Genomic DNA, 25,170 nt, shown 5'->3' with positions numbered 1-25,170 from the left:
ACAGCTGCATTCATGAAGTACCGCAGCTTGGAAGAGCAGAAGCAATCAGGGAGGGGCCTCCATGGGACACGGGAACAACCCCCATGAGGTTAGCGTGGAGGAACTGAAGCTCTTGAACCTACAGATGAGAAGGCTGGGCTGCGGTTTAATTACCCTGTGAACACGCCGACGGCCTTCTCTAAAGAGTGTTCTTAACACCCCTTCGTCTTGTTCTCAGAAGATGAAGCAAGAGAAAAGGAGCTGAAATGAAAGCAGTGCAAGTATACGGGGGATGGAAAGGGACTCATTTGATGATTAGGATTAAACAAAAAGTAGAAAGCGGAATTTGCTACCAAAGGATGTTGTGTGAGTTTCCAACTCCGGATATATTCGAACGTAGTTAAAACATCTGCCTAGAGACAAGAGAACTGGGCCAAAACTATTGCTAGGCGCTTTCTTCCACCTCATGATTCTTCCACAGTTCTTCAAGGCTAAGTTCTGATCAAAATCTTCCCTCTGGTTGTTAATAGACTCAGGCAAATCTTGACATGAATGATTAACATTCTAATGAAGAGAGTTGGTGTCAAACACAGCTGTGGATAAGCTCTGGGGTTCAATAGGGCTAGGTTATTAATAAGAAAATTGCAGGTTTTTGGACTTCCTGTTGTGGCTCAGTGAGTCAAGAACCTAACTAGTATCCAGGATGATGCAGGTTCAATCCCTGGCCTCGCTCAGTGGGTCAAAGATCTGGTGTTGCTGCAAGCTGAGGCCATAGGTCACAGATGTGGCTCAGATCCAGCGTTGCTGTGGTTGTGGTGTAGGTTGGCAGCTATACCCTCATTCAGCTTGTAGCCCAGGAACTTCCATATGCTGCAGGTGCAGCCCTAAAAAGAAAAGAAGTAGTTCTAGATTTTTATTTCTTCTTTGTAAGAATTCGACATGATTCAGGCCTGGAAGATTAAGGTTAAGGGGATACAGCTAAAGCATGCAGTGGCTCAAGTCGGCCTCAGCTGCGTGGATATAGCACAAAAAGTAAGAGTTAATGGGAATCGTGAAGTTTAGGGAAGACCTAAATACTGGGCTGTACACTGAGAAACAGCCACCTGCGTCTTAGCCCTCGGGCAGGGCAGAGATTCCTTTAAGACTGAAGCTCAAGGAGTTCCCGTCGTGGCGCAGTGGTTAACAAATCCGACTAGGAACCATGAGGTTGCGGGTTCGGTCCCTGGCCTTGCTCAGTGGGTTAAGGATCCGGCGTTGCCGTGAGCTGTGGTGTAGGTTGCAGACGCGGCTCGGATCCCGCATTGCTGTGGCTCTGGCGTAGGCCGGTGGCTACAGCTCCGATTCAACCCCTAGCCTGGGAACCTCCATATGCCGCGGGAGCGGCCCAAGAGATAGCAACAATAACAACAACAACAAAAAGGCAAAAGAAAAAAAGACTGAAGCTTAGCTCTGAGGGCTGGTCCCTATTCAATCCAAACGGCCCTTCTCTTATGTATTAGTTTTCAACTGCTGTGTGACACATCACCCCCACATGGAGTTCCCGTTGTGGCTCAAAGTTAGTGAACTCGACTAGTATCCATGAAGATGCGGGTTCAATCCCTGGCCTCGCTCATTGGGTTAAGGATCTGGCATTGCTGTGAGCTGTGGTGTAGGTTGCAGACGTGGCTCAGATCCGGAGTGGCTGTGGCTGTGGCAGAGGCTGGCAGCTACAGATCTTATTCAACCCCTAACCTGGGGACCTCCATCTGCCTCAGGTGTGGCCTTAAAAAAAAAGGCAAAGACAAACAAAACTTACCCCTACATTTATCCACTTAAAACAACCACAACATTTATTACTTCACACAGGTTTTGTGGGTCAGGGATTCACCAGTGGCTTAGCTGGGTGGTCTAGCAAAACCCCACACTTTCATGACATTCTCTCTGCCCCCCCATTCCAGGAGGATGAAGAGCCGAGAAGAAAAGAGGGAGCTGCCCCTCATGTCTCCAAAAGGAGACTCCCCTTTCCTGCAGGGATAGTCTCCTTCTCCTGACACACCCTAGAGGGAGGCGGGGACTTGAGAGGAGAGGAGGGGCTCCAGCCGGTGTGGAGGGTGTCCTGGAGCAGGCGGGGGAGCCCCTGTGCCCCCACACACACACTCCGTCTTGTCTGTCTGAACTTCCTTGTGCCCCCCAGCCCCCAAGGGAGCTGGGGAGACCTGACAACAGTTGCAGAAGCCAGCTGACCACCCGATCCAGAAGCTATAGAAAAAAAGGCAAAACAAGAAGTTAAGCTTTCTGCCTGACAAGAAAACAGCGTAACCACTGTCAAAGGCAAGGGGGAAAATATTTGCCTTATCTAAAATATATTCATTTCCTTAACATAGAGAAAGCCTTGGAATCAATACCTAGAAAAAAATAAACAACCCAATAAGAAAAAATGCACAGACATCTAGGCATTCATAGCTACATAAATGTAAATATCTGATAAATATGGGAAAATGCCCAAATTCACTAATAAAGTCAGAATATTAAAATTTTTAAGATCGTTTACATCTGTCAGATAAGCAAGGACTTAAAAGTTTAGGACTCTGCAGAGTTGCTCGGGTTGTTGCAGAACATGTATTATTGGTGAAAGTAGGAAATCCCTACATTTTCTTGTAGAAAGTGATTCAGCATGATTTTGTAAAATGTTAAATACTCATGTTCTCTGACCCAGCCGTTTATCTTCGGGCTTGCAAAAATGCTCATTGGAGTGTGGGGAAGAAATGCGTGTGTGACGTGTATACATCAAGTGTCTAGTAAAGGCTTGGCACCAAGTGGGTTTCAAACCGAAGTGCTTTTATGAATGAGCAAACGCTTGAAAGCCAGCCCAGTCCAGCACAATTTCTGGATTTTCCTTCATTTAATTCTCACAAAAAGCCCTCTGAGGCAAGCACCACTTTTATCTCATTTTTGTCTCATTTTACAGATGAGGAAAACTGAGGCCTGAAGAAGCTAAGGAATTTGAGTAGGATCCCACAGCTAGTCGGTGGCAGAGCCAGGGTGCCAGTCCTGACTGTCTGGCCCCAGAGCAGCGCTGTCCAGTGGGGCCATAAACACTTGAAATGTGGCTACTGTGACTGAGCAGCTGACTTTTGAATTAATTAAAATTAAACATTTTTTACTTCAAAATTTTATTTTGAGGGGGCCATACCTGTGGCATATCGAGGTTCCCAGGCTAGGGGTCAAATCAGAGTTGTAGCTACTGGCCTACGTCACAGCCACAGGAATGCAGGATCCGAGCCACATCTGTGACCTACACCACAGCTCACAGCAACGCCGGATCCTTAATCCAATGAGCAAGGCCAGGGATCGAACCCACATCCTCATGGATACTAGTCGTGTTAGTTAACTGCTGAGCCATGAAGGGAATGCCCAATTTTAAATTTTAAATAGTGCTGGAGTCTATGCTCTTAATCACTTTGCCATTAGAGGCCGGCCTCGTTTTGTTACATTTTGCTTGATTGTGCTTCATAGAGACTGCTTTTTTTTTTTTTTTTTTTTTTAACCAAGTTAAAGATTGTGGCAACCCTGCTTCAAGCAGGTATATTGGCACCATTTTTCCAACAGCATTTGCTCACTTTGTGTGTCTGTGTCGCATTTTGGTAATTCTCACAATGTTTCCAACTTTTTCGTCGTTGGGATGTTAGTTAAGATTAGCTGTGATCCCTCATCTTTGATGTCACTATTGCAAAATGCTCGTGACTCACTGAAGGCTCGGAAGACGATTAGCATTTTTTAACAATAAAGTGTGTTTTTATGTCAGCTGCATGCCTTGTTTTCATAGACGTAATGCTCTTGCACACTCATAGACTACAGTGCAGTATACGTATATCTTTTATATGCACTGGGGAATGAAAAAGTTCATGTGACTTGCTTTATTGCCATATTGACTTGATCCCCGAGTCTGGAACCCATCTCACAGTGTCTCCGAGTGAGGCGTGTATTGGTTATGATTAGGAAGAGTAGTAGAAGCAGCAGCAGCACTATTTTGCCTCATCAGAAGGAAGAATGTTCTGGCAGTCAGAGCTCAGTCAGAAGGGCAGCCTGCCTCCATAGCGAGGAGCAAGTTCCTTGTGTCGGGAGGTATGTCAGCAGCAGCCGGGTGGTAGAGGAGATGCAGGTGTTGGATCTGGGAGGCAGGTGCAGGAAGCGGGGGGTATTGTTGCTCATTTTCAAGGTCCAGTCCAGCCGGGAGACTTTGATCCTAGGAGGCAGATGCAGTCTACACCCCTCGTCCCACTAACATCTCCAGTGAGAAACTGTGTCACCAAAATTTTCCCTTTCAAGGGCATCTCGCTCCTCAGAGGAGGAGGAATTAACATTTGCTTGATATTTACTCTGTGCCAAATACTGTGCCAGGCATCACTTAGCCTATTCTAAGCCTTCTACCAGTGTCACCAAACAGATGTTGCAAATCCGCCTTTTGCATTTGAGGAAACTAAGACTCAGAGAAATGAAGCACCTTGTTAGAGATCGCAAAGCAAGAGGCACCAGTGGAGCCAAAGACGGATCGGTCATATCCCAGAGCCCCGTTGGGTCCTCATGATCCGTAGGAGGAAGCTGAGGCCCAGGGCGGCCTAGAGAATCCCAAGTCAGGAGGGCGTGGGGACGTCGCCCTGGCCCGCCTCCTCCCCCCTTTCCATTGCTGGAGTCCCCTGCCTGCAATTTCCGACGGATGGATGGCCACCCACTTCTAAAACATTCCTAGAGGCCTCCCTCGCCCCTTATAGCTGAGAAAACTAGGTTCTGGTTGGGCTGGTAATTTGGTCAAAGTCAGAGAAAGTGACCGGCCAGGGCTCCTGACTGTCCTGAGCTGCCACGTCACCCACTCCCCAACTCCCTGCACCCCACGCATCCCCCCACAACTCCCCTCACCCACCGCCACCCCCACAGTGATAGGAAATTACCGGGGACCGAGGCCGGCCAATTCCACAGGCTCAGCAGAGGTTGCCCTTTATTCTGAGTCAAGCTTTGGGTTGGTAAATGCTCCGTGCGTGGCATGCCTCCCCTCTGCCAGGCTTGGAACAAGCCAGGCCTGGCCTCCCCCGGCCCTCAGGAGACCCCCCGTCTCTGGCACATACCCCACAGGGCTGATGTTGGTTTGCTCATCAGGCTCCCCCATTAGACTGCATGGTCCCTGAAGGCAGAGCCGTGCCATCCAGGGCCTGGGACAGGGCCTGGCACACAGTAGGCATCAGTAATGTCTTGTTGAACAGACAGCCCATGTAAAAGAGCAAAGCGAAGTCACAGAGGAGGGCAGTTCAGCCGACCATGTGCGGCATTAGCGGGTGTTCCAACGAGCAGGAGAAGCAGGGACTTCCCCCAGCAGGGGATGCAGGGCCTGGGAGGCCTCCCCTGGGCATCAGGAAATAATTTCTGACATGGAGAGCCATCTGCTGGCCTTTTGATAGGCCCCTCCGCCGGAAGTGCCCTAGCCTAGCCGGGGCCTGCCTGGATTGTTGCAGCTGGATGAGAAACTGGCAGCCAGCAGAGCCAAATCCCCGTGAGTGTGAAAGCGTCCCAGGGTGGCAGGCCCAGTGGGGGTGTGAGGGGGCCGGAGGGGCGGTGTCCAGCTTGCTCAGGTGAGATGCGATGACCCCTGCCTGGACTGGTGGTGTGGGACCCTCTGAGAGGAGGTCACGTCCTGTAGCAAGGGTGTCACCTCTTGTCAATCACAGGAGCAGACAGGAAACAGGAGCCCAGGGGGCAGGACGTTGAACTCTGAGAAGGGAGCATCTCCCACCTGTTTTCAGAAGAGGCCACAGCCCCTAGAGGATCAGGGGCTAATGTGGAATGAGGCTTCTAAGCACGTTTGACTTGTTACATGAGAGATTCGAGAGAGTGGGGCGGCCCCATTTGCTCGCCACTGGTGCCCCCTGCCTGGCATGTGGTACTTGCCCACGAGAAGACCCAGCGGTTGTTGGGTATTAAGGAAAGGGGCATATCTTTGAACAGAGACTGAGGGCACCACCCACCCCAGCCCCACTTTACGGGCAGGTGTTATCATCTCCCTCACTAGGTGGGGAAGCGGCAGCAGAATCACGATGCCGTTGCCCTCCAGCTTCTTGGGGAGATGGTCCCTCATGCCCATATGCCCTCCCGCCCTCCCTCTGACCAGGGCTCAGGACCAGGAGGCAGGAGCTGCTCGTGTTGGTCGGAGGGAATGGAGCTGCAGCCACTGTTTGCAGGCAGCTCAGCGAGGCAGCAGAAGGGTGTCCTGGGAGAGTGTGTGTGTTGGTATTTGAGAGACCCCCACACTGGCCGCGCAGGCTGTGATCGAGGCTGAGTGTGACATGGAAACAACAGCAGCTACCCCCTGGGGTTATTGTGAGGATTTGGTAACATTCCTTGTACTTGGCATAGGGCGTGGCTGGATTATAAGAGGACAAAGTACAGTAGTGGACATGGATTTTTATGAAGACTTGTCTGCGGTGAAGTGGGAGATCTTAGGATGCCTGATACAAAAACCCTACCTCAAACTGGCTTTATCATTACTGCCCTCAGCACTTAGTATCTCACTCAACAAGAAGTCCAGAGGTGGCATGACTCCAGGCCTGCTCAGCAAACGTCAGATTCACCTTCTTGGCCTCAGCCACTGCAGTCCCAGGCATTGGGTCCAGAAGGCAGAACTTCCAGGGAACCCTGAGACCTCCGCTCACATCTGACTGGACGATGGTTCCCATTCCCCCAGGGGGACAGGACCATTGTGATGTGCAAGTCAGAATCCACTCCTGGACACGTGATGGAGGCTTGCTTAGCTGAGCCACGTCAGGATGCTATTCATAAGGGCTGTTGAGGTCGGTAGGCAACCAAGAGTGGCTGCTCTAAATGGGTGGAAAATAACACAATTAACTCTACTGCCCTCCTTCCAGGGCCGTTAGGGGGATGCAATGAGATAACGGGTATGAAAAGGGTTTTCTGAACCATAGCAGACTCTGCACACAGGATGGGTTGTTACTGTCCTTATAGAAGAATGTTAATTCTGTCATAGAATGATAAGTGATACTGGAATCATCCATCCTGCTTGTGGTTGTGCTCTCTTGTGCATCAAACCCTCATGCACACACATACACAGCTGCCAGGGAGATGTAAGAATTATCAGCATTAAAGACAAGGCCGATACTTGGTAGCAATGAGGTGATGGATGCCGGCGCTGTCTGCAAGGCTGGATCCATGTGGTGGGAAATAACGCGGACTGGGGCATCAGGCAGATGTGCGATCCAGCTTCTACTGCTTTCCAAGCTGCGTAACAACAGGCACGTTCCTTATTTTCTCTAGGCTTGTTCCCCGCATCTATACAAAAGGGATAATAATCTCTCTCTGTAGGTGCTGTGAGAATTACAGATAAATGCTTCCACCCCGGAGCAGGTAGAGAATCAGTAACAGTAGACACTGATGGAGCGCTTTCCTTACGCCACGTGCTTTCTCAATCCAACTCTTTAATCCCTCCACAACCCTGTGAGGTGGGTATATTTTCATGCCTATTTTACAGAGAAAGAAACTGAGGCTCAGGGAACTTAAAAACATGCCCAGGCTTCTACCGCTACCAAGTGGCAGAATTGGGATTGGAACTCAGGCTGTGGACTCCAGAGTCCGTTTTCTGACCTCTGTATTTGGCTGCCTCAAAAGAGTAATAGTAATGACGTGACTATTACTCTTTCTGATATTAGCAGTACAAAATCAACTCTGCCACCGCCTTAGTATGAGACATTGGACCCATTCTGCTCCCTGTCTGGGCCTCAGTTTCCTCATATATAGACCCCCAGGTGGGATAGAAGACTTTGCTCCTTTGAAGCTGCACAGAGACTCTCAGGTTGCGGCTGGAGTCGGCCACCTGGGCCACCTCCTAGCTCTCCTATTCCAAGTCAGCCCTGTGACCTTGGCCAACTGGATTGACCACTCTAAGTCCACGTTCCTTCATCTCTAATGAGAGTGGTAAAAGCCCCTCCCTCCTAGGATTGTGGTCAGGGTTAAAATGGGTGCATGTCTGCACACAGCTTGGTACAATTTCTGGCAAAGGGGACATCCCCAATCCGCAGTATCTGTTGTTATCATCGCTGTTGTTGTTACCAAGTCGTTTTCTCTCTCCTGCATAAAATTCCTCCAAGAGCAAACGACTCAGTTATTCAGGCAGGAAGCCTGAGGGCGCTTTCCTTCCAAATATCATAGTCTTACATGGAATGTAGTCACTTAACCTTCTTTGAACTTCTGCGCTCCCCTGTGCTAAATGGGGGTAATAAAGAGAAACTCGGAGAGCTGATACAAGAATTAAATGGAGTCAGTCTTGCTCGTTTATATTATTGGGGCTTGATGAGAGCGTAGACAGCCACCTGGATAACCATGGGAATTTTCAGCTGGAGACCCCAACAAGCTGGGGGACTGAATTCAGGTGGCCCAGCCTGGTTGCAAGCCACTGCTGGGTGGAGAGCCCAGGGAGCACGGGCAGGCCCTGGATTCTTCTGGAAGCCGTTATCGTACCTGAACCCTCCCTCCCTCCCCTTCCGTGTACCACTTCCCCTACCTCCACTCCACACAGACCCACCGTTAACACATCCCCACCCTGGGCTTCCACCTGTGTATTTCTCTCTGCCGGGACCCTGCAACCAGCACCCTCTGCACCGACAGGTACACACAGCACACGCAAGCGCCTCCTTCGTCTGGCCAGCTCCTGGGTCACCTTCAGGCTTCTGCTTAAACATGGCTTCGGGCAGGAAGGTGCCTCTTGCCCCCATTAACCTGCTCTTTGTGTTCCCACTCTCTGAGCTGGGAGGAAGTGGGTGTGCTCAGCCACTACACTGGAAGCTTCTCAGAGGCAGGGTGAATCCAGTCTGAGTCGCCTCCCCAGCTCATCGGGGGTGCTAGTTGGAGTCCCCTGTGGGGCTGCTGAGAACTGAGTGGGCAGGATCTAGTTGGCAGGACTTCCAGAAGGACGCTTGGCCTTCTTCCCTCCTCTGACTAGCCCAGGGACCTGTGACAAATGACCCAGAACCCATCACCCCCCACCCTACCCCACCCCACCCCCCAGGCTCACAGACCGCTGAGCTCTATGGCTTTGGCATGTAGGAATATCCCAAATCTGTTTCCTACCCTGAGGGCAGCTCGCTCTCCCCTCATTTCCCCAAACCACGTGAAATCCGAGGCAAATGCCATCCACGTGAGCCTGCACCAAAGCTCTGGGGATGCTGCTTCTCTGGCTCTGCCCAAGAAACCCCCAAAAAGGTTTGTACTCAAGTGTTGCCCAGTGTCCTCCCCTCCAGGAAGCAAGAAAGCCCATTTGCCAGCAGGGCCCAGACACTGCCATCCAGGGAGTAGGGCGAGATCTGAACTCGTGGGTTTGAGAGGTTTGAATGGCTTCAGCTTCCAAAAAACAAACTCTTTCCTGTCCAGATGAGCCTTTTTGGTTAAGAGACACAAAACCAGCCAACATCTTTATTTCTTGCCGATCCCCTGCCCCCATCAGGGTAGCTCTCCTTCCCCAGGCAGCCTTGCAGACGGGGCCTGTCCATCGGCTCCTTGTATTGATTTCTGACTCCATTTCTGGTGTCCCCCCAGCACAGGGCCACAGACCTTGGTGGGGCAGCAGGAAAAGCCTGGATGCAGACTCTACCCACGAGGGTTCAAGCCTGCTCCTCCTCTTGAGAACTGAGTGCCTTCAGTCTTTGTGTAGCTCATTTTCTCTGTCAGTAAAATGGGGACAGTGGTACATACCTTGTAGAGATGTCACAAGGACAATGTGTGATGATATATGCAAAAGCCCCTGTGGTATAAGGACGCTCCATGCTGGCGAGACAGGGTGGTGGGGTGGACCGAATATGGGCTCCGGAATCAGAGCTGGATGTGTGGACTTACTGCCTCTAGATCTTAAGCCACTTGGTCTCTCAGTGCCCCACCTTATTCATCTTCAAAAGGGAGCTTCTACTGTATAAGCTCCACAATGACAGTTGTTAGGGGTTGAATTGTGTCTAAAAAAGATGTGTTCAAGTCTTAAGCCCCAGTCCTTGGAATGTGACTTATTTGGAAACCAGTCATTACAGAGGTAATTCATCAAGATGAGGAGCCTGAGCTCCTAATCAAGTGTGAGCAGTGTCTTTGGAAGAAGACAGCCATGTGAAGACAGATACAGGTCCACAGAGAGGGCTGTGTGACAAAAAGGCAGAGGTTGGACTGGTCCGGCTGCAGGCCAAGGAGCAGCAGAGATTGCCAGCAAACCACTAGAAGCTAGGAAGAGGCAGAGGATGATTGCTCTGCAGTTTCCAAGGAGAGCATGGCCTGATTTTGAACTTCTAGCCTCCAGGAGTACAAGGCCAAATATTTCTGTTGTTTGAAGATGCTCCAAAAAAAAAAAAAAAAAGTGGGGGGGGGAGTTCCTGTTGTGGCTCAGCTGGTTGAGAACTCAACTAGTAACCATGAGGATGCAGGTTTAAGCCCTGGCAGCCCCCCCTCAGTGTGTTAAGGATCCCAAATTGCCATGAGCCACAGTGTAGGTCACAAATGCGGCTTGGGTCAGGTATTGCTGCACCTGTGGTGTAGGCCAGGCGCTGCAGCTCCAATTTGACCCCTAGCCTTGGAGCGTCCATAGGCCAAGGGTGCAGCCCTAAAAGGAAAAATTAAATAAATATGCTCAGTTTGTGGCACTTGGTTCCAGCAGCCTGAAGAAAATAAATTAACACAGACAAGAACTTTCCATGGTGAGCCCACCTCCCAGCAGCGAGCCTGACATGTGGGGGCTCCTCAGTGGAGTGAGTGGGTGATACTGGCTGTGACACAGCACTCGACATGCGACTTCGGATAGATGTTCGTTCCTTTCCTTCTCTTATCATCTCAGAGACTCCTTTCTGTACAGAGTATACTTTAGGATAAAAACAACCCCATTTTTCTGCCAACTTTTGCCCCAGACTTCCTAAGGAGCCCCTGGCTTTGAGGACCCCCCTCTGGGGAAGCCTCCTGAGGAAGAGGAGACGCAGTCACGTGGGTGCAGGTGTGCGTGGCCATCTCTCCCCTGACTGCTTTCCTTGATTTTTCAAGATTTCCTAGAGCTTGGCCCTCACAACAAGTGTGCTTTCCCCACAAAAAAAAATTCAGGAAGCTTTGTGGAAACCTAAGGAAGCAGGCTTGGGCACAGGGAGCAAGCTCAGGGAAGGCTGTTTAGAATCCAGGCACTTCTGGGGAAGCCTATTGAAGGAAAGTTCTGCTCACTGTTGGCTTATGTTCACACGGAAGGGCTCGCTGGCATTTTTTAAAACCTTTTGTTGAAATATAACATATATTCAGAAAACAATGCAAATAATAAATATACAATCCTGGCTTTATTTTGTGTGGAGTTGTTGTTGTTTTCCTGGTTCATCTTTTCCCAGTTCATTGATGACACTAGTCCTTGACTCCCCCTTAAGACTCTGTGAAAGACAGAGTGAGTTTCTAGAAAGGATTCTGGCAGTGGGCTTAGATGGCCAGGGTTGGAATCCCAGCTCCACCCTCGAGAGCTCTGGGGCTTCGAGGAAATGGTTTAACTTCGTCCCGTTCCCATGGCTACTGAGAGATCAAGGAAGTAAACCCTGGAATGTACAGGTGCACATTCTGGTCTGTTGTTTTTCTTCCTTCATTCGTTGCATGACCTTGAATCTCTTGGAACCTCAGGTTCTGCATCTGTCAGCTGGAGGGGGTCTGTCACCTCCGCAAGGGGTGTGACGGTTGATGGAGATGATGTGTGTGAAGCTTCCAGAGGGCTGCACACGCAGTAGGTACCCCCTTAATAAGTGCCCTCCCCCTCCTCCCAGCAGCTTGTGGCGCCCATCCCCTGCCTCTTTCCTCTGTACTGCACACCTCTGCCCTCCTGCGAGTACCTGAGTGGAAGTGGGGCTTAGAAAACAGGTTGCGCTCTTCCTGTGTCTTAGGGCTTAGAATTTTGCAGCTGCGTAAATTGAGTGGAGGGGGACAGAGGGAAGGAACTAGATATATATATATATATTTGATTAAGAAAGCACTTCCCAAGATCTGTTTTCAAAGTTATTGCATTAAATATTGTATATAAATATATATATAGAGAGAGAGAGTGTGTGTGTTTAATGCAATGACTTTGAAAACAGCTCCTGGGAAGCGCTTTCTTATTCAAATCTCAGTGCAAAGTGCAAAGCTTGAGACTTCCTGTTGAGCAGAGCTCTCTGTGACCACAGATTGTTCAAAGCCAGCCGTAAATTTCAGTGGCTCCTTGGTTGCCCTTGCCAGCAGACTTTGACAGGCAGAGAGAATCCAGCTTGCCTCGTGTCTTTCCTCCCCGCCACATCCCATGCAAGGTGGCTTCTCCAGCCTGATTTGAGCCTCCACAGGCCTGGATGGTCCATCTTAAATTCTTCCGGAGGCAGCTGCTAAGAAAGGTTAAAAGAGCCTGTGAGGAGTCTGGGGTTGCAGCTGATAGCTGGAGCACTGTGGATCTGCCGTTTTCCCCGCCCTCACCGCCCAGCAGCCCCCTCACCACTCACCCCCCTCCTCTGGCCTCACTCACGTTAGATGATTGTTTGTCTCCCTCACCCATGAGTCCGGGCTCCCCTCCAGGGGAAGGGCTGGTCTTGGCTCTGTGTCCCCAGTACCCGGGCAAGACCTCCCACGAAGAGCCTGCCTAGTGTATGTTGGGGCTTGTAATGAGTAGAGGTGGGCAGAGAGCTACCACTTCGTTGCGCACCTGCTGTATGCCAGGCCCATGGTAGGCCCCCGACGTGCATGCTCTTCACAGGACCCCTGGGAGATAGGCCCAGACCCTGAAGACCCCAGAGCTCTAAAAGAGCCAGCAACCTGCCCCAAACCACAGTAACTCATTTCAAATCCAGGTCTTACTGCTGCCCCTTCCCTGGGTTGGAGTCCTTTTTTTTTTTTTTTTTTTTTTTATTTTCCCACTGTACAGCAAGGGGGTCAGGTTATCCTTACATGTATACATTGCAATTATAGTTTTTCTCCCACTCTTTCTTCTGTTGCAACATGAGTATCTAGACATAGTTCTCAATGTTATTCAGCAGGATCTCCTTGTAAATCTATTCTAGGTTGTGTCTGATAAGCCCAAGCTCCCGATCCCTCCCACTCCCTCCCTCTCCCATCAGGCAACCACAAGTCTCTTCTCCAAGTCCATGTTTTTCTTTTCTGAGGAGATGTTCATTTGTGCTGGATATTAGATTCCAGTTATAAGTGATATCATATGGTATTTGCCTTTGTCTTTCTGGCTCATTTCACTCAGTATGAGATGCTCTAGTTCCATCCATGTTGCTGCAAATGGCATTATGTCATCCTTTTTTATGGCTGAGTAGTATTCCATTGTGTATATATACCACCTCTTCCGAATCCAATCCTCTGTCGATGGACATTTGGATTGTTTCCATGTCCTGGCTATTGTGAATAGTGCTGCAATGAACATGTGGGTGCATGTGTCTCTTTTAAGTAGAGTTTTGTCCGGATAGATGCCCAAGAGTGGGACTGCGGGGTCATGTGGAGGTTCTGTGTATAGATTTCTAAGGTATCTCCAAAGTGTTCTCCATAGTGGCTGTACCAGTTTACATTCCCACCAGCAGTGCAGGAGGGTTCCCTTTTCTCCACAGCCCCTCCAGCACTTGTTATTTGTGGATTTATAAATGATGGCCATTCTGACTGGTGTGAGGTGGTATCTCATGGTAGTTTTGATTTGCATTTCTCTTATAATCAGCGATGTTGAGCATTTTTTCATGTGTTTGTTGGCCATCTGTATATCTTCTTTGGAGAAATGTCTATTCAGGTCTTTTGCCCATTTTTCCATTGATTGATTGGTTTTTTTGCTGTTGAGTTGTATAAGTTGCTTATATATTCTAGAGATTAAGCCCTTGTCAGTTGCATCATTTGAAACCATTTTCTCCCATTCTGTAAGTTGTCTTTTTGTTTTCTTTTTGGTTTCCTTTGCTGTGCAAAAGCTTTTCAGTTTGATGAGGTCCCATGGGTTTATTTTTGCTCTAATTTCTATTGCTTTGGGAGACTGACCTGAGAAAATATTCATGAGTTCTGCTTAGCCCTTACCAGTTTATATCCCTGTACAAGTCACATCGCCTCTCCTAGCCTCAGTTTTTCTATCTGAAAAATGGGGGTGGTGGTCACTCCCTCACTGAGATGTGGTGAGGATCAAATAAGATCACGGATGTGCACATTATCTGTCAACTGTAAATACTCTTCTCATGTAGGCATTGTTTTTATTAGTAGCTCAGTAGGTTAGAATAGATCCCGGTACATACCAGGTACCCACTACATGGGAAACCATTGTGCGGGCTGTGGAGACATGGAGATAAATAAAACCAGCCCCTGCCCTCAGAGCATCACTAATAAGAACGCGTATGCGTTGCGGTTTTTAGTTTGCAGTATTTGTACATCTGAGTCCCTGGCCTACAGCCCCTGGCCACCTCTCAAGCCTCGTTTCCTAGGACTCTTCTTACACTCCTGCAACTCTGCTCGCTTCCTTGCTGTCCCTCAAATGAACTTGCTTCTGCTGCAGGGATGTGGCAGCTACTAGGCCCTCAGCCTGGAAAGCTCTTCCCCCAGATGTTTGGGTGGCTCACGTCTTTACTTACTTCGGGTCTCTGCTTAAATGTCCCCTCTTCAGAGAGGCCTTCCCTGACCACCTGACTTAAAACAGCACACCCACCCCGTCCCTGCTCACGTCTTACTGCACTTAACTTTTCCTCCTGGCGTATACTCCCACCTGATCTTGTCCTAGACAGTTATTTGCTCACTTGTTTATCGGTTTTCTTCTCCACTAGAAGTAAGTTTGTGGGGGCAAGGCTTTGGCTTCCTTACCTATCAGCGATGCTTACAACAGTGCCTGGCACAGGGTAGACACAAAATAAATATTTATGCCTACCGTTCAATTATAAAATAGAGAACTCAATTTAGAAATGGGCATGGGGAGTTCCTGCTGTGCCTCAGCGGGTTAAGAACCCAACTAGCATCCATGAGGAGGCAGATTTGATCCCTGGCCTTGCTCAGTGGGTTAAGGATCCAGCGTTGCTGCAACCTGCGGTGTAGGTCACAGATGCGGCTTGGATATGGCATTGTTGTGGCTGTGCTGTAGGCCAGAGGCTGCAGCTCTGATTTGACCCCTAGCCTGGGAACTTCCATGTGCCATGGGTGCAGCCCTAAATAAATAAATAAATAAATAAATAAATAAATAAATAAATTTTTTAAATGGGCACAGGATCTGAATAAACATTTCTCCATAGAAGATGACAAATAGCCAACAAGCACATGAGAAGATGGTCGATGTCGCTAGTCATTAGGAAACACAACTCAAAACCACAATGAGATGCTACTTCACTCCCACTAGAATGGCTGTCATCATAAAATCAGATAATAACAAGTGTTGGCAAAGATAAGGAGAAATTGGAGCCTTCGGACACTGCTGATGGAAGTGTAAAATGGCACAGCCACTTTGGAAAACAATCCAGAAGTTCCTCAAAAATTGAACACAGTTACCAGACCATCCAGCAGTTCCACTCCTAGGTATATGGCCAAGAGAACTGAAAATATGTGTCCACACACAACTTTGTACACAAATGTTTGTAGCAGCATCATTCAGAAGAACCAAAAGGTAGAAACAACCCAAGTTTCCATCAACTGATGGATGGATAAATAAAATAAGGAGTATCTGTACCATGCAGTGTCATTCAGCAATAAGAAGTGGAATCCAGACCATGTTACGACAGGGCTGAACCTTGAAAACCTTATATGGAGTCAAAGAAGACAGTCTCCACAGAGCACATATTGTATGATTCCATTTATAGGAAATGTCCAGAATAGGCAAATCTATAGAGACAGAAAATAGATCAGGGCTTCAGAGGATTGGAAGGAAATGAGGAGTGACTCTTAGTGACTATGTGGTTTCTTTTGGGGGTGATGAAAATATTCTAGAATTTCTTGAGGTGTTGGTTGCCCTACCCTGTGACCATACTGAAAGCTACTGAATTGTACACTTTACATGGGAGACTTGTATGTGTTTTTATCTCAGTAAAGCTGTTATTACCCCCCCCCAAAAAAATCATTGACTGTCTTCCTTTACTCCCCAACAAGCAGACCAGTCGATAGGCCATCCCTGTAAAGACCAGAGACGCTCAAGGCTCCCTTCTTTCAGTGCTGAAGTGGACGCTACACCAGGCACTCGGCTTGCTCAGGCGGGCAGGTGAAAGCAGAGTGCCTTTCATGGTGAATGTTTGGTTTGGTTTGGTTTGGTTTGGTTTGGGTTTTTTTGGGTTGTTTTTTTTTTTTTTTTGCCTTTTCTAGGGCTGCTCCTGCGGCATATGGAGGTTCCCAGGCTAGGGGTCGAATCGGAGCTGTAGCCGCTGGCCTACGCCAGAGCCACAGCAACGCGGGATCCGAGCCGGGTCTGTGACCTACACCACAGCTCATGGCAACCCCGGATCCTTAACCCACTGAGCAAGGCCAGGGATTGAACCCGCCACCTCATGGTTCCTAGTCGGATTCGTTAGCCACTGAGCCACGACGGGAACTCCATCCTGGTGAATGTTTAGCAACAACAACAACAGCAGCAGCAACAAAAACACGGCCCTGAGAAACCTGGGAGGAGGAGAGCTGGGGAGCAAATGAGCGGAGCCTGAGAAATTTACCACACGCTGTTTTCCAGAGACCCTTTCCCAGCATAAGTCACTGAGACAGATGGCCCCAGACCTGCTTCTGAAAATAACTGCCGTTGAGGAGAAGAGAGTTGACTTAGTGGGAGCTGCTGACCAGGGAGTAAGACCCATAAGATTTAACAGGCTGGAAAAGAGGGCGAGTTTGGAGCCCAGAGCCTGCGGTTGTGCCAAACTCATCCCCTGAGAGACCTAAAGCAGAAGCTGTTGTCTTCGCTGCCTTTCAGTGTGTGTGTTGTCTTCTTTTTAAAATCTGTTTCTTTTTTAAAATCTCCTGATCACATTTGCTCCATGAAAGAATTAGAAAATATAGAAAAATATAAAGAAAAATAAAATGGAAGTTCCCATTGTGGCTCAGCGGAAACAAATCTGACTAGTATCCATGAAGATGCAGGTTCAGTCCCCAGCCTTGCTTAGTGGGTTAAGGATCCGGCGTTACCATGAGCTGTGGCGTAGGTCGCAGACGCGGCTTGGATCCCGTGTTGCTGTGATTCCGGCATAGGCCGGCAGCTGTAGCTCCGATTAGACCCCTAGCCCGGAAACCTCCATATGCCACGGATATGGCCCTAAAAATAAATAAATAAATAAATAAAAAGTTAATAAAATGCATTCATAATTCTAATGCCTGAAGGTAACAAGCATTAACATTTTTGTTAATTATACACATACATATTTAAACAAATGTCACAATTATTTTTAATACAGTTTTGCCCCATGCTTTTTTAATATCCTATCTCCCATGGTTTTAAACATTCTTTACAAACATGGCTTATGATACCTGTGTTCGTAACATTGTTCTGATGTGTCTTAATTTACGTAAGTAGTCACTTTTTAACATAAAGGATATTTTTCCCTTTTAACACTTTTTTTAATCTTTGCTTTTGACTATTACAAACAACGTTGTCGTGAATATCCTTATAAATAAATCTTTTGAAAAGTCATGATTATTATTCTCGGGTAAATTCCTGGAAGTGGAATTGCTCAGTTTAAAAAGATTTTCATATTTTGGAGTTCCTGCTGTGGCCCAGGGGGTTAATGATCTGAGTTGTCTCTGTGGAGACACGGGTTAGATCTCTGGTGCAAAAGGTTAAGGATCCAGTGTTGTTGCAGATGTGGACTGGGTGGCAGCTCCAGCTTGGATTCAGTCCCTGGCCCAAGAACTTGCACATGACATGAGTGTGGCCAAAAAAGATGAAATTAAAAAAAAGGTTTTCATATTTTAAAAATCAATTTATATCAAATTATATTACCCACATCAGTGCATAAAATCTTATCTGTATTTAAAACCAGTTATCTGTTTTAGCCCCTACTAGATGCCAAATATTTTCACAGTGATGATTTTATTTTCTCCTAAAATTTTAAAAAAGAATTTTCTAAGTATAAAAAGTACTACATGTGGTCATTGTAGAGCAATATGAAGATATACAAGCATATCTTAAAACTGAAAAGCAGCCTATATCAATGATAACCATGGTTAAAGACTTTTTTCACTCTTTTGTGTAGGGATATATTTATACAAATTGGTTTATTCTATGAATGTTTTATGAGCATTTACTATACTGAAGGAACCTACCTTTCCATTGCAGCTGAAATTATTTGTATTCTGCATTTTCCCCAGAGTTTCCTTTAATCCTCAGAACAACCCCTTGAGCTGGGGACGACTGTTCCTCCTGTCTTGTAAAATGTTAGGCCACAGAGGAACCTGAGGTTGTTCTGGTCCAGCTCCCCAAGGGAAACATGAGGGCCAGAGAGGTCAAACGTCCTGCCCTTGGTCCCCCAGCACGCCGTTGACCCGCTCCCAGATCTCTGGACCTCTAGTCTGTTGGGGCACACGACAGCCTCTGATGTGGAACTGAAGCTGCACCACCCTAAAATGGGGTGCCCGTATAGTTGTCTAAATCTTTCCAGTAACGATAGGGCACTGTTATTACCTGATGCCAGATAACAGATGGCACTTGGGGCTGTCACTGGCAGACCAGAATGAATGGTCCCTCTAGCGTTCTAGCTTCAGATTCTGAAACACGTGGCAGCAGTGGATTTCAACCCATTTCAAATGACTGTGGGAACCAGTTCTGCAACCCTTTTCTGAGCGGGGATGCTGAACCAGGCCAGGACACGGAGATGAGCAGCCGCGGTCCCTGCTGTGCAGGGGAGGCTGTTTCAGCAGATATGACCCTCACTCGCTGGCGCCAGAAGCAGGACATGCTGCCACTGCCGTGGACATCCTGGTCCTCTGGGAGCCTCGGACCTTCATATCGGAAGGAGCTCCCAGTTTTACTCAATGCCCCGATCTCTGCTCGAAACTCAGTAAGATTTTACTTATTCAATGGAACAGCTGGCTGGCCTGTTCGGAGAAAACGGCTATGAGGTTGGCTCAGGAGAAAAGAACAAATGTGTTTGCTTTTACGTGGGGGGGCTGGACTATTTCCAGAAGGGAGACTGAGGAGATGAAGCACGGCCAGCCTTCACAAGGAGGATGATTCCATCGGCTCAGAGTTCCACTGAGGCGAGCCACCTGTTTAGGTCTCAGGGTTTTGTTGTGGTTTTTTTCCTAGGTGTCATTTATCAACTGCTATTTACTGGGCACTAGGCTAAGCATTTGGTATGCAAGCTTCTACAATGCAGGGCTGCCGGTTAAAAGTTATCAGGAGGCTCTCTCCCTAATCCAGGGAACTGCCTGGGAAGAAAGTGCCCTCCACGAGGCACACCACTGGTGCGCTGGTTTCACAGGTAGGACTCGCCCTTCCCAACTGTGGGAGCCGGCCGTGACCTTCCCTCCTGTAGCCAGGATGGGGAGTGATGCAATCAGTAAGGATCCATTTAGGTGCTTAGAAGGATTCCTCTGGACTGCTGAAAAAAGGGTTAGAAACCGCATTTTGTTAACGGTCTTTTTTTTTTTTTTTTTTTTTTTTTTTTGGACAGAGTAATGAACATGTCCATCAGCTAGCTCTTCACGCTTTAGTCTCACGGCATATTCCAAAAACAACCCAGGGAGTTCCCGTCGTGGCACAGTGGTTAACGAATCCGACTAGGAACCATGAGGTTGCGGGTTCGGTCCCTGCCCTTGCTCAGTGGGTTAACGATCCGGCGTTGCCGTGAGCTGTGGTGCAGGTTGCAGACGCGGCTTGGATCCCACGTTGCTGTGGCTCTGGCGTAGGCCGGTGGCTACAGCTCCGATTGGACCCCTAGCCTGGGAACCTCCATATGCCGTGGGAGTGGCCCAAGAAATAGCAACAACAACAACAACAACAATAACAAAAACAACCCAGAATCCAGAATGTTAGCCGGTTCTTCCTTGAGCTCCAGGTCGCCCTAGTTACAGGTTACATTTCGGATACTAAGGAAAGCTCTGTCCATGCACACGAAGGTGTGAGTTACTGAAATCGCTCTTTCTGTAAATCTCAGGCGTCCCTTATCACGTGTTCCTTTCGTATATCACAGCTGTCTCCCTGACACTGTTCCTTTTCTATGACATCAGCAAGTGATACATGTTGATAACGATGTCACTGGCAGGCTTGCAGCCCTGTCATTGGCTATTCCCCAGACCACCCTCTTCTTACCCTCAAAGACCTGCAACCGGAAGGAGGGCAGGGGGAGTCGGTGTTGGCTGAGCGCTCAGCATGAGACAGCCAGGCTCCTTACAAGCATGGTATCATCACTCCCCTCAACAACTCTTTGCAGTGGGTCTTGATCCATCATTCTTCAAAGGAGACAGCTGAGACTAAGAGAAGTGAAGGACTTACCCACGATCATACAGCCAGCGTGAACCTGGGCTTTGGTCCTTTGCTTGCTCATAGTCTAAAGTCTTTCCATTGTACATGTCTTTTAGTTGATGCACAGGGATCGTCCCTTCCAAACCAGAGCCGATAAACTGAATTCACACCCCTCAGTGGGCACAGCACTGCAGTTAGGGGTTTTCCCCAGGTCCTGGGACCACAGACAAACTACTTCACTTCTGTAAGCCTCCATTTATTTATTTATTTATTTTCTGATTGGGATATTGTTTGTTAAGATATATAAATAATATAAGTAATGTATATTATAAATTTATAATAGTCTCATAAATTTGCTATTATGAGATTCCGGATAAAAGGTATATGGGATCTCTCTGTACTATTTCCTTTTTTTCATTTTTTTAAAGTTTTATTGGAATATAGTTGATTTACAAGGTTATGATAACTTCTGCTGTACAACAGTGATTCAGTTATACAGGTTCACATGTCCATTCTTTTTCAGATTCTTTTCCCATATAGATGATCACAGAATATTGGGTAAAATTCCCTATGCTATGCAGCACGTCCCCATTGGCCAGTCATTCCATATACCCCAGTGCGCCTCTGCCAGTCCCAAACTCCCAGTCCATCCTTCCCCCCGGCCGGTGTCCTTTGATAACTGTAAGTGTGTTTTCAAAGTCTGTGAGTGTCACAGAGGGAGAAAAGTCCTGTTGTTGCCATGGTGGGGCGGGGGGGAGTGGGATGGACTGGGAGTTTGGGGTTAGGAGATGCAAACGCTTACATTCAGAATGGATAAGCAGTGAGGTCCTACTGCACAGCACAGGGAACTCTCTCCATTCGCTTTGGATAGACCATGATGGATGATAATATGAAAGAGGGAATGTATGTACATGTATTACTGGGTCGCTTTGCCATACAGCAGAAATTGACACAACACTGAAAATCAACTATAATTTCAAAAAAGCAGAAAGTCTGTGAGTCTGAGTCTATTCTGCACATTAGTTCATTTGTATCCCTTTTTTAGATTCCACGTTTAAGTAATAGCATGTTTGTCTCTCCCTGTCTAACTTTACTTGGTATGATCATTTCTAGGTCCATCCATGTTGCTGCAAATGCCATTATTTCATTCTTTTTGTGGCTGAGTAATATTCCATTGTATGTATGTTCCACATCTTCTTTATCCACTCCTCTGTTGATGGATATTTAGGTTGCTTCTGTGTTTTGCTATTGTGTATAGTGCTTCAACAAACACTGGAGTACATGTATCTTTTCAAATCATTGTTTACTCTGGATAGATGCCCAGGAGTGGATTTGCTGAATTATATGGTAATTCTACTTTTAGTTTTTTGAGGACTGTCCATACTATTTTCCATAGTGGTTGCACCAATTTACATTCCTACCAACAGTGTAAGAGGGTTCCCTTTTCTCCACACCCTCTCCAGCATTTATCGTTTGTAGACTTTTTCATAATGGCCATTCTGGCTGGTGTAAGGTGGTACCTCATAGTTGTTTTGATTTGCATTTCTCTAATAATCAGTGATGTTGAGCATCTTTTCATGTGTTTTTTGGCCATCCATATGTCTTCTTTGGAGACGTGTCAGTTTAGGTCTTCTGCCCATTTTTTGATGGGCTTGTTTGTTTTTTTGATATTGAGCTGCAGGAGGTATTTATGTATTTTGGAGATTAATCCCTTGTCAGTCACTTCATTTGCAAAGATTTTTCTCTGATTCTGTGGGTTGTCTTTTCATTTTGTTTAGGGTTTCCTTTGCTATGCACAAACTTTTAAGTTTAATTAGGTCCCATTTGTTTATTTTTGTTTTTATTGTCATTACTCTAGGAGGTGGATCTGAGAAGATTTTACTGCAGTTTATGTCAGAGAGTGTTCAGCCTATATTTTCCTCTAAGAGTTCATAGTCTCCAGTCTTATATTTAGGTTTTTAATCCATTTTGAATTTTTTGTTTGTTTGTGGTGTTAGTGCTCTAATTTCATTCTTTTACATGTAGCTGTCCAGTTATCCCAGCACCACTTACTGAAGAGGCTGTCTTTTATCCATTATATATTCTGGCCTCCCTTGTCATAGATTGGTTGACCATAGGTGTATGGGTTTATCTCTGGGCTTTCTATCCTATTCCATTAATCTATATTTCTGGTTTTGTGTCAGCACCATACTGTTTTGATGACTATGGCTTTGTAGTATAGCCTTAAGTCAGGGAGCCTGATCCCTATAGCTCATTTTTCTTTCTCAGGATTGCTTTGGCTATTTGGGGTCTTTTGTATTTCCATAAAATTTTTATAATTTTTGTTCTAGTTCTGTGAAAAGTGCCATTGGTATTTTGATAGGGATTGCACTGAATCTGTGGATTGCCTTGGGTAGTATAGTTATTTTGACATTGATTCTTCCAATCCAAGAGCATTGTATACCTTTCTATCTGTTTGTATCATCTTTGATTTCTTTCAACATTGTCTTAAAATTTTCAGAGTACAAATCTTGCCTCCTTAAGTAGGTTTATTGCTAAGAGATTTTATTCTTTTCAATATGACGGCAAATGGGATTGATTCTTTAATTTCTCTTCCTTAATTTTTGTTGTTAGTGTATAGAAATGCAACAGATTTCTGTGTATTAATTTTTATCCTGAAACTTTACCAAATTCATTGATGAGCTCCAGTAGTTTTCTGATAGCATCTTTAGTATTTTCTAGGTATAGTATTTTGTCATCTGCCAACAGTGACAGTTTTGCTTCTTCTTTTCCAATTTGAATTTCTTTTTATCTATTTAAATATTTACTTATTTATTTATGTATTCATTTTTTTTTAAGGCCACACCTGCAGCATATGGGGGTTCCCAGGGTAGGCGTCAAATCAGAGCTATAGCTGCCAGCCTACACCACAGCCACAACCTCTTGGGGTCCAAGCCGCATCTTGACCACAGCTCATGGCAATGCTGGATCCTTAACCCACTGAGCAAGGCCAGGGATCGAACCTGCATCCTCATGGATGCTAGTCAGATTTGTTTCCACTGAGCCATGACGGGAACTCCTGGATTCCTTTTTATTTCTTTTCCTTCTCTGATTGCCGTGTGTACGCCTCCATTTATTGACCTTGAAAATGGGGTTGGATTTTCCAGCTCATCGGGCGATTGTGAAGAAAAGATCTTGTGAAACATCTGGCCCAGTTCCTGGCCTCCAGGAGGAGCTCTGCAAGTGTTTGTTCCTGTCCCTATTCCTCACCTCTCTGGATGTCTGCCCGTACTCACCTTTTTCTTTCCTCATCCTCATCTACACTAAGCTAGAGCTGGGCTCACAGAGACCTCCTCCCAGGAAACTTACATGGCTCCCCTCTGCTCTTCAGTGGCCTCCTGGTTGTTGAGGCAAGAGGTTCCTTCTCATCCCATCTCATTTTACCACAGACACAGTGGAAAATTCTACAGTACCAGGTTTCCTTCCACTAACGACCCAGATGCCGGGGAGGGAAGCCCAAACCCCAGGTCCCTGGTCCCATGGTATCGAGTCTCCTTAATTGCCTGCACAAACATGCACCTGAGCCCCACCTAAAAGGCAACCCCAGATCATGTGGATTCGTCACATCCCGACTGAGCTGAGCCAATTAGTAAGGAGATCTGGGTGGCTGATCAGATCCTTCTCAAGTACAGCCCTGGTCTTGTCTTGCTTTTGAAACTTCAGGAAGTCCCCAGTGAAGGTCCAGTTTCCTCTTCCTTGTGTTCAAGGCTGACACCTGCTATTCAGAGACCCATTTCTCCACTATTCTCTTTGCACAGACCTTTTCCGCCGTAATCAAGGTCCTCTCCTTCCTCCTACCTGCCTTCCATCATTTCTTCATTACAGATATTTACAGTGCTTTCTATGTACCAGACTCTGTGCTGGGCACTGGCAGATACAGTAATGGATAAACCAGGCAAGCCAGTGGGTGGCCTCAGGCAAGTAAACACTGCAGTGTGGGAAGTGGTGCAACAGGGAAAGTACAGGGAGCTGGCAGAGCACCCAGAAGGGGAGCCAAACCCAGCTGCAGCTCCAGTTCCACCCCTAGCCTGGAGACCTCCATATGCTGCGGGAGAAGCCCTAAGATAAAGGCATCAGGGAAGCCTTCCTGGGGTGGGGATGGGGGGTGATGATGAGGTTAAGCCCAGAGGCTGAGTGGGGGTAGCTAGACATACAGGGTGGCAGTGATGAGAAAAAGCGAAGAGGAAAGGAAACACTCCGGGAGCAGGAACAGCATGTACAAAAGCTCAGAGGCAAAACTTTGTAGTTGTGCCAGTGGTGTCCTGAGGTTGTGCACATTGGCAAACTTGGGCAGAAGAGAGAGCAGTGAATTCACAGAAACGAGGGCAGGCAACACGTGTCAGCATTCTTGGTGACCAGTTATGAGACAACAGGCAAAATGGTGGTGGGCTGGTGGCTTGAAACCAGGGGAAGGAGGAGAGCCTGACGTGGAGTGTACCTCCCTCTGCCGTGGATGCTCAGCCCCCATCTCGTCCTCACATCCCATGGGAATCCTCTGTGGCTCCAGAAAGCCTTTCTTGGTTCCGTCTGTTGAATGAGCTCCCCCCTGGCCCCCATCCTCCCCTTGCGCTGGGCCGTCTTCTCTTCCGACAGGTCCCACCTCTGCCTTGCTCCGGGCTGCACGTGACACTCTCCCTCCTCTCCCCCCAGCTCCTTGGGGGCTGCATCCCAGGCTTTGTATCCCCCTCACCTTCAAGCCTGACCAGCAGGTGCTTAGGAAGTGTCCATGGAAAGAAAACGTGTTCACCATACGTCTGCGGGAAGGAAAGAAT

General features: G+C 47.4%; 1 protein-coding gene and 1 long non-coding RNA gene across 51 annotated transcripts in view; both read left to right on the top strand.

Moving 5' to 3' along the window:
• Positions 1–25,170, top strand: part of TENM4 (teneurin transmembrane protein 4) — a 2,941,714-nt gene that overhangs the window by 2,611,455 nt on the left and 305,089 nt on the right. The gene's annotated exons all lie outside the window — the stretch shown is intronic.
• LOC146399749 (uncharacterized) lies at positions 716–9,372 on the top strand. Its single transcript, XR_014814802.1, has 2 exons — positions 716–1,154; positions 3,307–9,372. It is a non-coding gene; the product is annotated as an uncharacterized LOC146399749 (long non-coding RNA).

This window comes from Sus scrofa, chromosome 9, assembly GCF_054392235.1.
Source record: "Sus scrofa isolate SSC_HxYL_T2T_F1_AM1 chromosome 9, Sscrofa_HxYL_maternal_Yorkshire_Landrace_v2.0, whole genome shotgun sequence".
In the NCBI taxonomy this organism is placed as follows: Eukaryota; Metazoa; Chordata; class Mammalia; order Artiodactyla; family Suidae; genus Sus; species Sus scrofa.
The sequence above is the reverse complement of the archived record's forward strand: the minus strand, read 5'-3'. Positions and strand labels throughout refer to the sequence as shown.